We start from the raw sequence: 13683 nt of genomic DNA on the forward strand, positions 1-13683 counted from the left end.
GTAAACCAGGCAAACGCTTACTTTCTTATTTAGAAGAAGATATCTAGAAATACAAAGACATTGCGATGATCGTGTGTCATTACAAGTCAAAGTTAACTGAGGTTTTTAACATTTAATTTTGCTGTAAACGAGTACACCAGTGGCCCTGCTATAGTCTCGGAAGCACCCACAACTATTCTGCTGTCTTGTTTCGCAATCTGAGATTATAGGGGAAATTTCAAAGAAGGCTGTCCATAATATTGAAGAAAAAGCATCAACCCTCTTGAAAGTTCTTACAAGAAGCTGTTAATTAAGATATTGAACAAATCAGCGTCAGTGTAAGGACGAATTCAAATCAAATGTGTGTGAAATCTTATGGGACTTAACTGCTAAGGTCATCAGTCCCTAAGCTTACACACTACTCAACCTAAATTATCGTAAGTACAAACACACACTCCCATGCCCGAGGGACGACTCGAACCTCTGCGGGGACCAGCCGCACAGTCCACGACTGCAGCACCTTAGACCGCTCGGCTATTCAAGCGCGGATAAGGACGAATTGTGTGAACATTTAATAAATAACGAAATACAAGGTTACTTCAGTCGGCGATTACCAGAGGACGCATAGGACACAGATATGTGTAATGTAATGAAATATAAGATCAATAAAGCAGTAAACGCACGCAAAAGTGTTTATCGGGAAAGTACATGTGATGACTGATAAATCCGTAGTATGTTAAGAGTTGAGATGTAGATGACAAGAACTAAGAACTTCGAAAAAAGCATGGAAATCAACTGCGAATTTCTACTAACTGCGGAGGAAGTTGATGCTCTAACACTACCACAGCTGAACACCATATGAAGTATAACAAAGCATCTTGTCCTGCAGGAACAGCTATGAATTGGTAAAGAGTTTCCCTCTGCTGATATCAAAATTGCTTGCAGAAGTCTTTAACAGCTGTATGAATGGAGGGGGCAATATTAACGAATGGAAATTAAATGATATAATTTCGGTGCATAAAGAATGACATAAAAAAGGAGGAATGAAGCATGGAAGAATACTATTTTGCTCTCTTTACTTAGGCTGCAAGGACGAATCGTAAAACACTGAAACAGTGAAATGGGTTTAGGACCGCCAGACCTTGCTTCAAATAGCTACCAGAAAAGTAATAACAAATGATTCAAATTACTCTGAGATCCATGGGACTCAACATCCGAGGTCATCAATCCCCTAGAACTTAGAACTACTTGAACCTAACTAACCTAAGGACATCACACACATCCATGCCAGACTGTAGCACCTAGAACTGCTCGGCTACTCTGACCGGCGCATGGGCGGGGGGGGGGGGGGGGGGGCGGCGGGGAGGGAGATCACTTTTGTTGAAGACCAGATATCAGTACATTGGCGGAACCATTTGCTTTATGGTGCCAAGAGCATAGGGAGTGTTCCAACGAGGAGTGGATCATGAATTCCTCTCTGATCAATTTAAGTCTGAGTAGTGTTTTTGGACGTGCTCTCATATGGCGACAGGTGGGGACACGTAACGCACCAAGTAGCATTGTCGGACATGAAGCATCACAAGACCACAAAGCAACAATAAGGCGCATTGAAAACGTAAATAACTATCCACGGGGCTTTGTAGGTACTATATTTAAGAACATAGCTACTAAATAGAAAAATGGGATGACGCTTTACAGTAATAATACGGCTTCTAAGGAACATATCTTGTTTGTCATCTTACCTTAATACGGAGAAATGAGCACCAGGATTGCAACTATCCTTACGAAGTACAATATGATAGTGTCTTTTGTTACGAAAAGTAGCTTAGTATGTATTTTTCAACACTCTGTAGACGTAAGAAACGTATTTCATGCTTCTGGAGTTTATAAAATTGATTGCCCAGACTGTAAGGCCTGTTACGTTGGCCAAACAGGAAGGAGGGTGGAAATCAGGTTTGGGGAACACGTCGCATTGGGAAGAAAAGATACCATGGAGAAATCGAGTATGGTTGCACATTTTCTTACAGAATAACAAATGGTGCCGACTTTGACATCCAATGTCAGGTTGCTGCATAAGTTAGAGAAAAGCACATTCCTCAGTTTCCTAGAAGACCTCGAGATCCTCTGCCATCGCAAAAATACTGACAGCAAAGTGATTAATAAGCGGGTTATTATGAAAAATGCACAGTTCTAGGAACTGTTTGGAGATTTATTTAGTTCCGTCTTGCGCATATGTAGCAGCCATTTGCATAATACTGTACGAGTACGATGATTGTAATTGTGAACCAACAGTACTTCTTCCATGACATTTTAGCTCAGATGCATATACATTATTATTAACAGCAATTCAGTATATTGGTTGCTTTAAATTTACAAGGAAAATCGGTTTTAAGGGATAATGAGATTAGTACCTTCTATATCTATAGCGGAATAGCCACACTGCACCACCCATGCATCTGACTGACATTTGGCGCCATCTATGAACTATTTGGTAAATGTGATGAACAATATATTTATTATGTTTTAAGAAAGGGAGATATAATAAAGGTAAAAATATTTAAACCATATCAACTAATAGGTGTATACAGCATGTGTCTTCTTGTGTCTTTTAAATTTTTAAAAAGTTTAAAAACTTTTGACCATCAGGCGTAATTTAGATGTTTTAATAATAATAACGGTCTCACAAGGAGTTTACATGGAAATTTTATTACTTGCCGGCAAATATGAAAGAAGTCGGACTGAAATGTAATGACTTTTACTTACGTTTCATTTTATGTAGTTCTCTTGCAAATTTGAAGCCGCTTACTTCCCTTGAATTTTATATACGTAGTTCATGTAGATGGCGCCATGTAACCAACTGATGTGCTCTCCATAGATCCTGCCTTCCGCAAACAGTAGTATACAATGAACTGTGGGTAAAGCCCGATGAACAGGGACTTACATGCTTTGAGCGAAAATAATAGTGGTATGTAATATACAAACCATATGAGTTAAGCCATTACTCGTAACTTTTCATAACATCATCTTACTACCTATTTCTTGTATTCTTAGCATTGAGAATGCCTAACTTCTACCCGAAATCTAGATCTGCATAGTAAAATTTAAAAAGGACGACTGATTGCTGAAATCTATAATTTACAAGTGAATATAACAGTCGCTGAGTGCAACCGCTTTCCGAATAGAAGGTAACCTGATAACCATTTTCAGTAAATGACCGGTTCAGTGGGGCTAGACGACTCAGTCCATTTCATGTAAAACAGCCCACACCATTACACAGCCGCTACCAGCTTGCACAGTTCCTTGTTGCCAGTTTGAGTCCATGGCTCTGTGGGATATGTACCACATGTGAACCCTACCATCAGCTCTAACCAACTGAAAACTGGCCTCATCTGACCAGACCAAGGTTTTCCAGCCGCCTAGGGTCCAACCGATAGGGTTACGAGCTCAGGAGATGCGCAGCAGGCGGTGAGTCGCTAGCAAAGACACTCAACTCTGTCGTCTGCTGCCATAGTCCATTAACGACAGAATTCGCTGCACTGCCCTAGCGGATACGTTACACATTGATTTCTGCGATTATTTCACGCAGTGTTGCTTGTCTGGTCAGCACTGACAACTCTATGCAACCGCCGCTGCTCTCGGTCGTTAAGTGAAGGCTGTCGGCCACTGCGTTGACCTTGGTGAGAAATATGCCTGAAATTTGGTTTTCTCGCCACACTGTTGACACTGTGAATCTCAAAATTGAGAATTCCCTAACGATTTCCGAAATGGAATGTCCTATGCGTCTAGCCCCATCCACCATTCTACTTTCAAAGTGTGTTACCTTCCCTCGTCTGACCACAGTCATGCCGGAAAAATTTTCACATTAATCATCTGAGCACAAATGACAGCTCTGTCCTCTTATACTTTGCGTGTGCGATACTACCGCTATCTGTACGTGTGCATATCGCTGTCCTATCGAGCGAGGTGGCGCAGTGGTTAGCACACTGGACTCGCATTCGGGAGGAATAAAAACACTAGTCACTGAATCAACAGGTAAAAAATTCCAACAATACAAAGATTCTAAAATGTATGTCGGAGACCATTACATTGTATTAAATAACTCCAGTAACCATCTACTCATACATGTTCAATCCCGTCTGCAGCCATCCTGACTTAGGTTTTCCGTGATTTCCCTAAATCGTTTCAGGCAAATGCCTTGATGGTTCCTCTGAAAGGGCACGGCCGATTTCCTTCCCAATCCTTCCCTAACCCGAACTTGCGCTCCGTCTCTAATGACCTCGTTGTCGACGGGACGTTCAACGCTAACCACCACCACCACCGCTATCCTATCAACTTTATCAGTGTATACTGGGTATTCCACGTAACTCTAACACTACATACACTGCTGAAACGGAAGAAAATGTGAAAAATATGATTGGACAGAGACGCAGCTGTGGCAGAGGCTCACACAATGGGCAGGAATGCGTAATTCATAAATGTAAAGAGACATCAGTTTCAACACAAAGTTCCGTTTTTTTTTTTTTTTTAAAGAACACGTTTATGTTTGTTTCTTACAGAAATGAAAACTAGAGGTACAACTAATAATGGCAATTTTTTCTCAGTTATAAACCTCATTACATTCTGAAATCCATAGATTGGGGCGCCTTGCCACGGTTTGAATGGCTCCCCCAGTCGGAGGTTCGAGTCCTCCCTCAGGCATGTGTGTGTGTATTGTCCTTAGCGTAAGATAGTTTATGTTAGATTAAGTAGTGTAAGCGTAGGGACCGATGACCTGGGCAGTTTGGCCCACATGAACTTACGACCAACACCACAACTACCACCATAAACTTTAAAGGATGACAACGGGGCCACAGTTTGTGCCATAATGCGCAGAGCAAGGGTTGCAAACAGCCGGCTTCAGGACAGTGCAGGTAACTGGCAGTAAGACATTACCGCATTACAGCGTTATTTGAAGCCTAAGTGTTCCAGAAGCTTTACAGCAGTTAAAAAACGAAGCCTACCATCACTAATTGTAGCTCTATTTCTCATTTCGGTAGAACAACATACATGTGCCATTAAACAAATGACAAAAAAAACAAAAAAAAAACATTGTGTGGAAAATGGTGCTTGTTTATTTGGAGGGATTGTACATTCCCGCCTTTCATGCGATGCCCATTGCCGACGGCAAGCGGCAAATTATTTCCCGTTGCAAACAAAATGATTTTTTAAACGGAATTTTACATGCACATGTAACTGATCGGTTCCGAGTAAGTGTAGTGCGATATTTGTTTCATCGATATCTACTGGCAGGGAAAATGAAACACGATTACTAATCAGTACTCTAGCAGCGAGAGCCCTGCCCTGGCCGGTGCTGTTTGCTACTGCTAAGGATGCAGCGTTCCCGAGCTGCTGCTGGATTGCTGTTTGTTCTTGGTGTCTTACTGTCCTTTTTAATACACACGAATAAAAGAAACATAGGATTAGAATGAGATTTTCACTCTGTGGCGGAGTGTGAGCTGACATGAAACATCCTGGCACATTAAAACTGTGTGCCGGAACGAGACTCGAACTGTGGACCTTTGCCTTTCGCGAGCAAGTGCTCTAACAACTGAGCTACCCGAGCACGACTCACGCCCCCTCCTCACAGCTTTACTTCTGCCAGTACCTCGTCTCCTACCTTCCAAACTTTACAGAAGCTCTCCTGCGAACCTTGGAAAGAAGTTTCATATCAGCGCACACTCCGCTGCAGAGTGAAAATCTCATTCTGGAAACATCCCCCAGGCTGTGGCTAAGCCATGTCTCCACATATCCTTTCTTTCAGGAGTGCTAGTTCTGCAAGGTTCGCAGGAGAGCTTCTGTAAAGTTTGGAAGGTAGGAGACGAGGTACTGGCAGAAATAAAGCTGTGAGGACGGGGCGTGAGTCGTGCTTGGGTAGCTCAGTTGGCAGCCGACACGCCTGTTCGGTCAGAGAGCCGGTTGGCCTCTGTAATAAAAAACTGAGTGGAAGGATCAACCACCGAACATGAACAAGGTGTCTTGCGACGTCCGCAACGACCACACACAACGATCAAAACATTGTAGAGCACCCCCGAGTTCGAATCTCGGTCCGGCACGCAGTTTTAATCTGCCAGGAAGTTTCACAGTACTAGTCTAAAATGAGAGCGCTCCATCGATAAGGCACTTAAATTCCGATTTAAAAATTATTTTATTTATAATGGGAGACAAACAGACGCCTTGTGTTGACGTAGGATGTCGCACGAAAGACGTTATGAGTAGTAACAGTCGGTAGTGAATCCAGCCAAAACGATGCTGCAAATACCAGCCGAAATACCAGAGAAAATATGCCTCAAAATTCTTTCAGAGACACACACGTACACGCAGAAATGTGGTAATACGCAGGCGTCTGTGGGACTGTGAGCTATCTCTTGTTCAAACCCTCATTACCAGTTAAAATGCGCCTTTTTCGAAAGAGATAATTTAAAGCAAGGGGAGTAGAAGCTACGTTAGTTCCGTTTCAGGAAAACAAACGAAGAACACGTTTGGCGACGCTTTCTCTGGGAGATTGCTTGAATTTGCGAGCGCAAAGGGCTTATTGATCAACTACAATCCTAATGAAAAGCGGAAACGGTGCAACATACCGAATTTTTTTTTCTTAAGTATTATTTCTCAGCGCAGCCTACACTGCATCACCCTTAAACACTTTTCAGACTGTTTCTGAGGACGGGTGAACGTGAATAACTAAAGAGATGTCTCCCTGCTACAAAATTTTCTCGGCTTGCTTATTTCAGAGGGTTAGAACAAAAACTTATGGATACCAGGCAGGCTTCCGCCGCTGTCGTTCGTACGCAGAACTAATCTTCAACCTGAAAACAATTTTAAAATACAAGGTTATCAGGAATAGTGCAGTCATATGAAATATTTCAAGAAAGCCTACGAGTCTGCCGACCGACAAACCATGTTCAACATCTTAGAAGAACATGCACTCGACCCAAAAACACTACGACAGACATTGGCTGAACAACCTCGAAAACTGAATTTATGGATGAAATGTCTTATCTCTTCATGATTAAGCCTGGAGTACGCCAAGGCGAAGTATTATCTCTACTGTCGTTCAACATAGTTCTCGACAAAGTATTGAAGCAATGGGATAAAGAACTGAAAATCCAAGGACACTGGAAACAAACACGACTACGACGTTCCTGGGACAAGATATACTCTCACGACAAATGAATTAGCATCTGCGAATTAGGACTACCATCAGCCGTAGAATGGAAATGACGACAATGAAACTTTGTGCAGAACCGAGACTCGAACCCAATTTCCAACTAATCGCGAGAGGTAGCCTTACCATTTGGTTATCCGTGTACGACTTAAGGCCAGACCCAAACTTCCATATGTGGTCAACCATGCGTCAACGACCTGTACTCGTACATCCATTATATATATTATTATACAGGTTACACGTTATACTTAAAACTCGCTTGCCCGGTATTGGCAGATAAACACGATATTGCCGTGGCTGTGTTATTCTCATGGTGACACATATCCTAAGGGACTTCGGATAGTAATCAGATAACATAGGCACTGCAACATCTTATATATATTCTCGGATATAATGAAGAAGCAGCAACCGAAAAAGTACAGATACTAAAAAAAATGTGCAGAAAAAGTTCGCCTGCCACTTTCCAGAAGTCTTAATTCTTCTTCTAAAAATTAAACGTACAAAATTTAGACGCAAAATATGGCAAGATAAACACACGTTTCAGATGTCCAGGAGAAATCTTCGAACCTACAGGAGGAGAAAAGCTCGCACGCAAGACTTGACCACAAACAATGAAGAGAGTTTACGGGAAAATACAATACTTATATAATAAGAGATGCATGCCCATTCAAACGAAAATTAGCATTTACAATACAGTAACCAAGTTTGACTTACTGCATGCAAGTGAGGGACTAATACCTTATTGGAAAAGCGAAATGGAAAGCATACAGAAAGAAGAATGTAAAATTACGAGTAATTTTATCGGCCCAAAGCTGAGGGAAAAGGGATACCTATTACACTCTAGAAAACCCATAGAGAAGATGTCAAATATAACAGCAGATGCCAGTGAAAGAAAGTTGTAGTTGTATGTGCACATCACCGGGCTACCACCAACGAGACTCACGGACAGAAGTCTGACATACTTCCAGCGGGCCAAGTCAACAATACTGCGGACCACACAAGTCTAACGTGACCTAGAAAATGCATAAATTGATCCAAAAGAAACTGAAGACAGAAACATGCAGAGAGACGAGATACAAAAGTTGGATGTTAGTTCAGAGAATGAAGACCCAAAGAAACAAGGGATAAAGTGGAATGATGATGGAAAGAGACTCCATGAAGAAAAGGACAAAAATGCGAGATTGGTTGGTTCGTTGATTTGTGGGGAGGAGACCAAACAGCAACTTCATCGGTCCCATCGGATTAGGGAGGGATGGGGAGGAAGTCGGCAGTGCCTTTTCAAAGGAATCATTCCGTCAGTAGCCTGAAGCGATTTAGGGAAATCACGGAAAACCTAAGTCACGATGGCCGAATGCGGGTTGGAACCGTCGTCCTCCCGAATGGAAGTCCTGTGCGATAACCACTGCGCCACCTCGCTCAGCAAAAATGGGAGAATCCTGAAGATCGGAAAGAATACTGAAAATAGGCAGAATGCTTTGCGTGATTCTATTTTTAAGGAGGGGCTAGTTGCTGGAGATGGCATCTCAAGTGCTATTTATGGCTACACGTTTTAAAACATCGTAGTTCTGTTTTGCATCATTATCTGTAACTTTCTGGTGACAAAGGGATGGAGACTTATTTGTCCCAAACGGAAAATTATTTGAATAGGATTATTGGAAACAGCAATGGTTTTCTGCTTCAATGCCAGGGGAAACTGCCGAAATCACAGGCTAGAACTGCTGGTATCGGCAACTCTATTCTGTCTGGCGTTTGGCGGATCCCCTTACGCCTTGCTTCGTCCATTGCGGCGTACACTATCTCACCTGCCTGCTTGTGTACCTGTCGCCAACGTCTCCTTCACAGCGCCCGACTCCCTGCACCATTTTCGCCTCTCTGACGTGAACGGGTCTGCCGCGTTTGGGCGCTTGCGGCAGCGCGCGGCTCCGACCAGAGGCGGGCGATTCTTTTCGTTCTCCCGGGCGCCGCGTCCCCTCGCAAAGCCTTCTGGAGGACTCTGAGCCCGGCACGGTATCGAGCCGCTACCGCCGCCGCGACCACGTCAAGAGGATTACCATCAAGTATCGAGAGCGACCAGCTTACGGCCCATTGTCTGTCACGGCCGCCTCCCTCCCACCACCCCCTCCCAGCCGGCAGGCTCTTTTCGTGCTCTCACCACTGTCTCCGCGCACAATGCCAATCGTTCTGGGAAATACCGCGCACTTTGCGAACATTCGCCTCCCCCGCTCCGCCCCCGACACCCGGCGGCAACCCTATAGTCCGATGCCCTCTTTCCTTCCTTCCTGCCCGAACCGCTGCCTGCCTGCCTCTCACCCGTTTTTCGCTGTGAATGCCCTCTTTGATGAATTTCGCCCGTCGATAACTCGTGAGATCGGGGCTTCGTAGACAAAAGGCTTCTTTCCGATACAGCGCCCTAAGCCCCCGGCGCCACCAGCGCCACCCCTCATGGAGGTGGCGACTTTGCGGGGCCGTGACATACATTTGCCACCGCCCTGTGGGGCGGAATCCCTGTCGATCCCTCTTAACGGGCAATCCCTGCTCTCACGAGTAGCCAGCAATCCCTCGTTTTCTCGTCTTTGCCCAGTCGTCCTCTCGAACTGTGCGACGTAAATCCCTGCCTTCTGACTGCCCCTCCACTCCCTCAGAAATCCGAAAGTGGTCAGAAAGCGCCGTCTCTCCCATTTGTGTGCAAGTGCTAGCTTAGTCCTCTCAGGCGTGGCAAATCCTTCACCCGTCTCCCCTCGACATCCATACGTGAACGAACACTGAGACCAGTTTCCCACCATTAATCTTCGCTAATAATCCGTAGAAGTGTTAATGAACACCGTTTTTGTTTGGTGATGTGAAATATTCAGTCGCATCATATCACGCCCTCAAAAATTAGGAAATGGAAAGGCATTCCAGTCCTGGAGGTACAATAACCGAACTGTTTAAGTATGGAGGACCTAAAATAGTAGAAACTCTAGTTTAATAAAGTGGTGCAAGGTACCCCAAGAATAGAAGATATCACACTTTATCGTCTTATGTAAGGAAGGGATCAGAAGAGATCTGACTATTTTCAAGGAATAAGTATATTGCCTTTGGTGAGAAGGTTGTTCAGTAGTACAATAAAGAACAGACTGGAGAAGGTTGGGTAGGATGTTGTATCGCAGGAACAGCTGCGTTTTACTTCTGGGAAAAATTGTGGAAATGCCATCTTTTGTGTACGCCAGATGTGCCAAAAGATGACGATGAGGTCCCACACTCAGAGGAGCATAGGGGACGATGCGGGAGACCCGCACCGCTCTACTAGGCAACGTCCTAGCGGAGGTGGTTTGCCATTGCCTTCCTCCGACCGTAATGAGGATGAATGATGATGATGAAGACGACACAACAACACCCAGTCATCTCGAGACAGGAAGAGTCCCTGACCCCGACGGGAATCGAACCCGGGACCACGTGCTCGGGAAGCGAGAAGGCTACCGCAAGACCACGAGCTGCAGACTCAAAAGATGATGTTGACTTATTAAAGTCCTATTATTCCGTGCCAAGGAGGTTGCTATTGGCACCACTGCAAAAGTTTGGTGTGAATGGTGCATTAATAGAGTTGGTGTAAAGGATGTACCACCAAAGCGAGGTAGTTGTGAAGGTTGGTTGTAAAGTATAGGAAAGTTTTAAAACTAGTAAATTATTAAGACGAAGAAATTATCTGTCACTAACCTTATGTAAGTAGTATTTAGAATTTTTTCTTTGTTACTGGAATAGACAGTCTAGAGATCTGAGTGACAGCACGGCATCAAAGTTTACATTCATTACTGTCTGCCGACGGTCAAGTACTTATGGCTCTGGACAAAAATGAGCCATGTATCAAATGAGAAATTTAGCGGAAATTTATAAACAACGGGGACTGACAGGCAGTGCAGATAACACAGAATATCTTTTTGTGTAAAACATTCTTGTACTACTTGCCGCATCAATTCACTGTAAAACCTCGAGTTTTCGACGATTGTTTCCATTGTCTTAGCCAGGAGCAACTGACGGAGACGATGAAGATAATCACCGAAAGCTCGAGATTTTACCCTCAATAGACGTGGCAAGAAGCAGAAGAATTTTTAATAAAAAATGGTTCAAATGGCTCTGAGCACTATGGGACTTAACATCTGTGGCCATCAGTCCCCTAGAACTTAGAACTACTTAAACTTAACTAACCGAAGCACATCACACACTTCCATGCCCGAGACAGGATTCGAACCTGCGACCGTAGCAGTCGCGCGTTTCCAGACTGTAGCGCCTAGAACCACTCTGCCACCCCGGGCCGGCAATGTTTTATAAATCAGTGCTTTCTCGAAATAATTCATTCTCAGAATATTTCCTTGTTGGATGTGGGCAAGGTGAGGATTTGGAGTTTGAGTCTGAGCTTGTAAGAATTGTGGAAGTGTTCAAGTATACAGACTTTTCTGGAGACTATAAATCTACTCTGTAGGAATCAGCATGGGTTTCGAAAAAGACGGTCGTGTGAAACCCAGCTCGAGCTATTCGTCCACGAGACTCAGAGGGCCATAGACACGGGTTCACAGGTAGATGCCGTGTTTCTTGACTTCTGCAAGGCGTTTGACACAGTTCCCCACAGTCGTTTAATAAACAAAGTAAAAGCATATGGACTATAAGATCAATTGTGTGACTGGATTGAGGAGTTCCTAGATAACAGCAAGTCATTCTCAGTGGAGAGAAGTCTTCCGAAATAAGAGTGATTTCAGGTGTGCCGCAGGGGAGTGTCATAGGACATTTGCTATTCACAATATACATAAATGACCTGGTGGATGACATCGGAAGTTCACTGAGGCTTTTTGCTGATGATGCTGTGGGGTATCGAGAGGTTGTAACAATGGAAAATTGTACTGAAATGCAGGAGGATCTGCAGCGAATTGACGCATGGTGCAGGGAATGGTAATCGAATCTCAATGTAGACAAGTGTAATGTGCTGCGAATACATAGAAAGAAAGATCCCTTATCATTTAGCTACAATATAGCAAGTCAGCAACTGGAAGCAATTAATTCCATAAATTATCTGGGAGTACGCATTAGGAGTGATTTAAAATGGAATGATCATATACAGTTCATCGTCGGTAAAGCAGATGCCAGACTGAGATTCTTTGGAAGAATCCTAAGGAAATGCAATGCGAAAACAAAGGAAGTTGGTTACAGTACGCTTGTTCGCCCACTGCTTGAATACTGCTCAGCAGTGTGGGATCCGTACCAGATAGGGTTGATAGAAGAGATAGAGAAGATCTAACGGACATCAGCGCGCTTCGTTAGAGGATCATATAGTAATCGCGAAAGCGTTACGGAGATGATAGATAAACTCCTGTGGAAGACTCTGCAGGAGAGACTCTCAGTAGCTCGGTATGGGCTAGAACATACATTCACCGAGGAGTCAAGCAATATATTGTTCCCTCCTACGTATATCTCGCGAAGAGGGCATGAGGATAAAATCAGAGAGATTAAAGCCCACACAGAAGCATACCGACAGTCCTTCTTTCCACGAACAATACGAGACTGGAATTGAAGGGAGAACCGATAGAGGTACTCAAGGTACCCTGCGCCACACACCGTTAGGTGGCTGGCGGAGTATGGATGTAGATGTAGATGTAGATATTTCGGTTGAGTAATCGATAAGACTGGGCAGTGTGACGTGGACATATCTCACACTATAAGTCGAGCGGGGGTGGCTATCATTAAATGGTATCTTTAGGAGTCGGCACGTATCCAGACGAACAAAGAAAGTAGTGCTTTGTGCTGTGGATGAAAGCATTGTGGCTCAGAGTGTTGCACATTCGACGAGAGACAAAGGGGGGAAACTGAGGCTGTCAAAACTGACGGGTTACGACAGAGCACAACAGTCGCCCGTTTCGATCGACTTTGGAATGAATATGTAAGAACGGAGATGCACGCTGTGGAACCAGTCATGTATGAAATTGTTAATCGAGCACTGAGACTGTATGGACCCGTCTGAGAATACAGCGATGGCCGCAGTGTTTGCTCAGTTGATCTCCGTCAGGGAAATGGAGCCGAGGGAGTCCGAGGGTAACTTGGAGGGGATTTACCGTAGTCAAAGCCATGGAGACGAGAGGTATATCGGAAGACGATTGGCAGGGTAGATGTCTGTAGCATCTGACAACACTCAACTGCTGATAAGCGGGAAACGCCTGTTAAAGTAAAAAGAGAGTGCAATTACAGGTCTTTACAGCAGCACCGATATATGGTATGTCAAATACATGTTTTAATGTAATTATGATTTATAATTTTACGTAAATGTTATTTGTATTGTTCGTTTGTAACCACAAAAATGTTTTCTTTCACTTTGTTCCATGACTGACGCAGCAAGAAATTGGCAGAGACGGCAGTCTTCACGCATTTCTGCAAAGTGCATCCAGTGAAACCGTCACCCAGTGAAATTTCCACCCAGAATAGAGTAAGGAAAGTCCACTAATCCCACAGTCCCCCCAAAATCACGACGTGCCCAGCTG

This window comes from Schistocerca gregaria, chromosome 8, assembly GCF_023897955.1.
Source record: "Schistocerca gregaria isolate iqSchGreg1 chromosome 8, iqSchGreg1.2, whole genome shotgun sequence".
NCBI classification, from domain to species: Eukaryota; Metazoa; Arthropoda; class Insecta; order Orthoptera; family Acrididae; genus Schistocerca; species Schistocerca gregaria.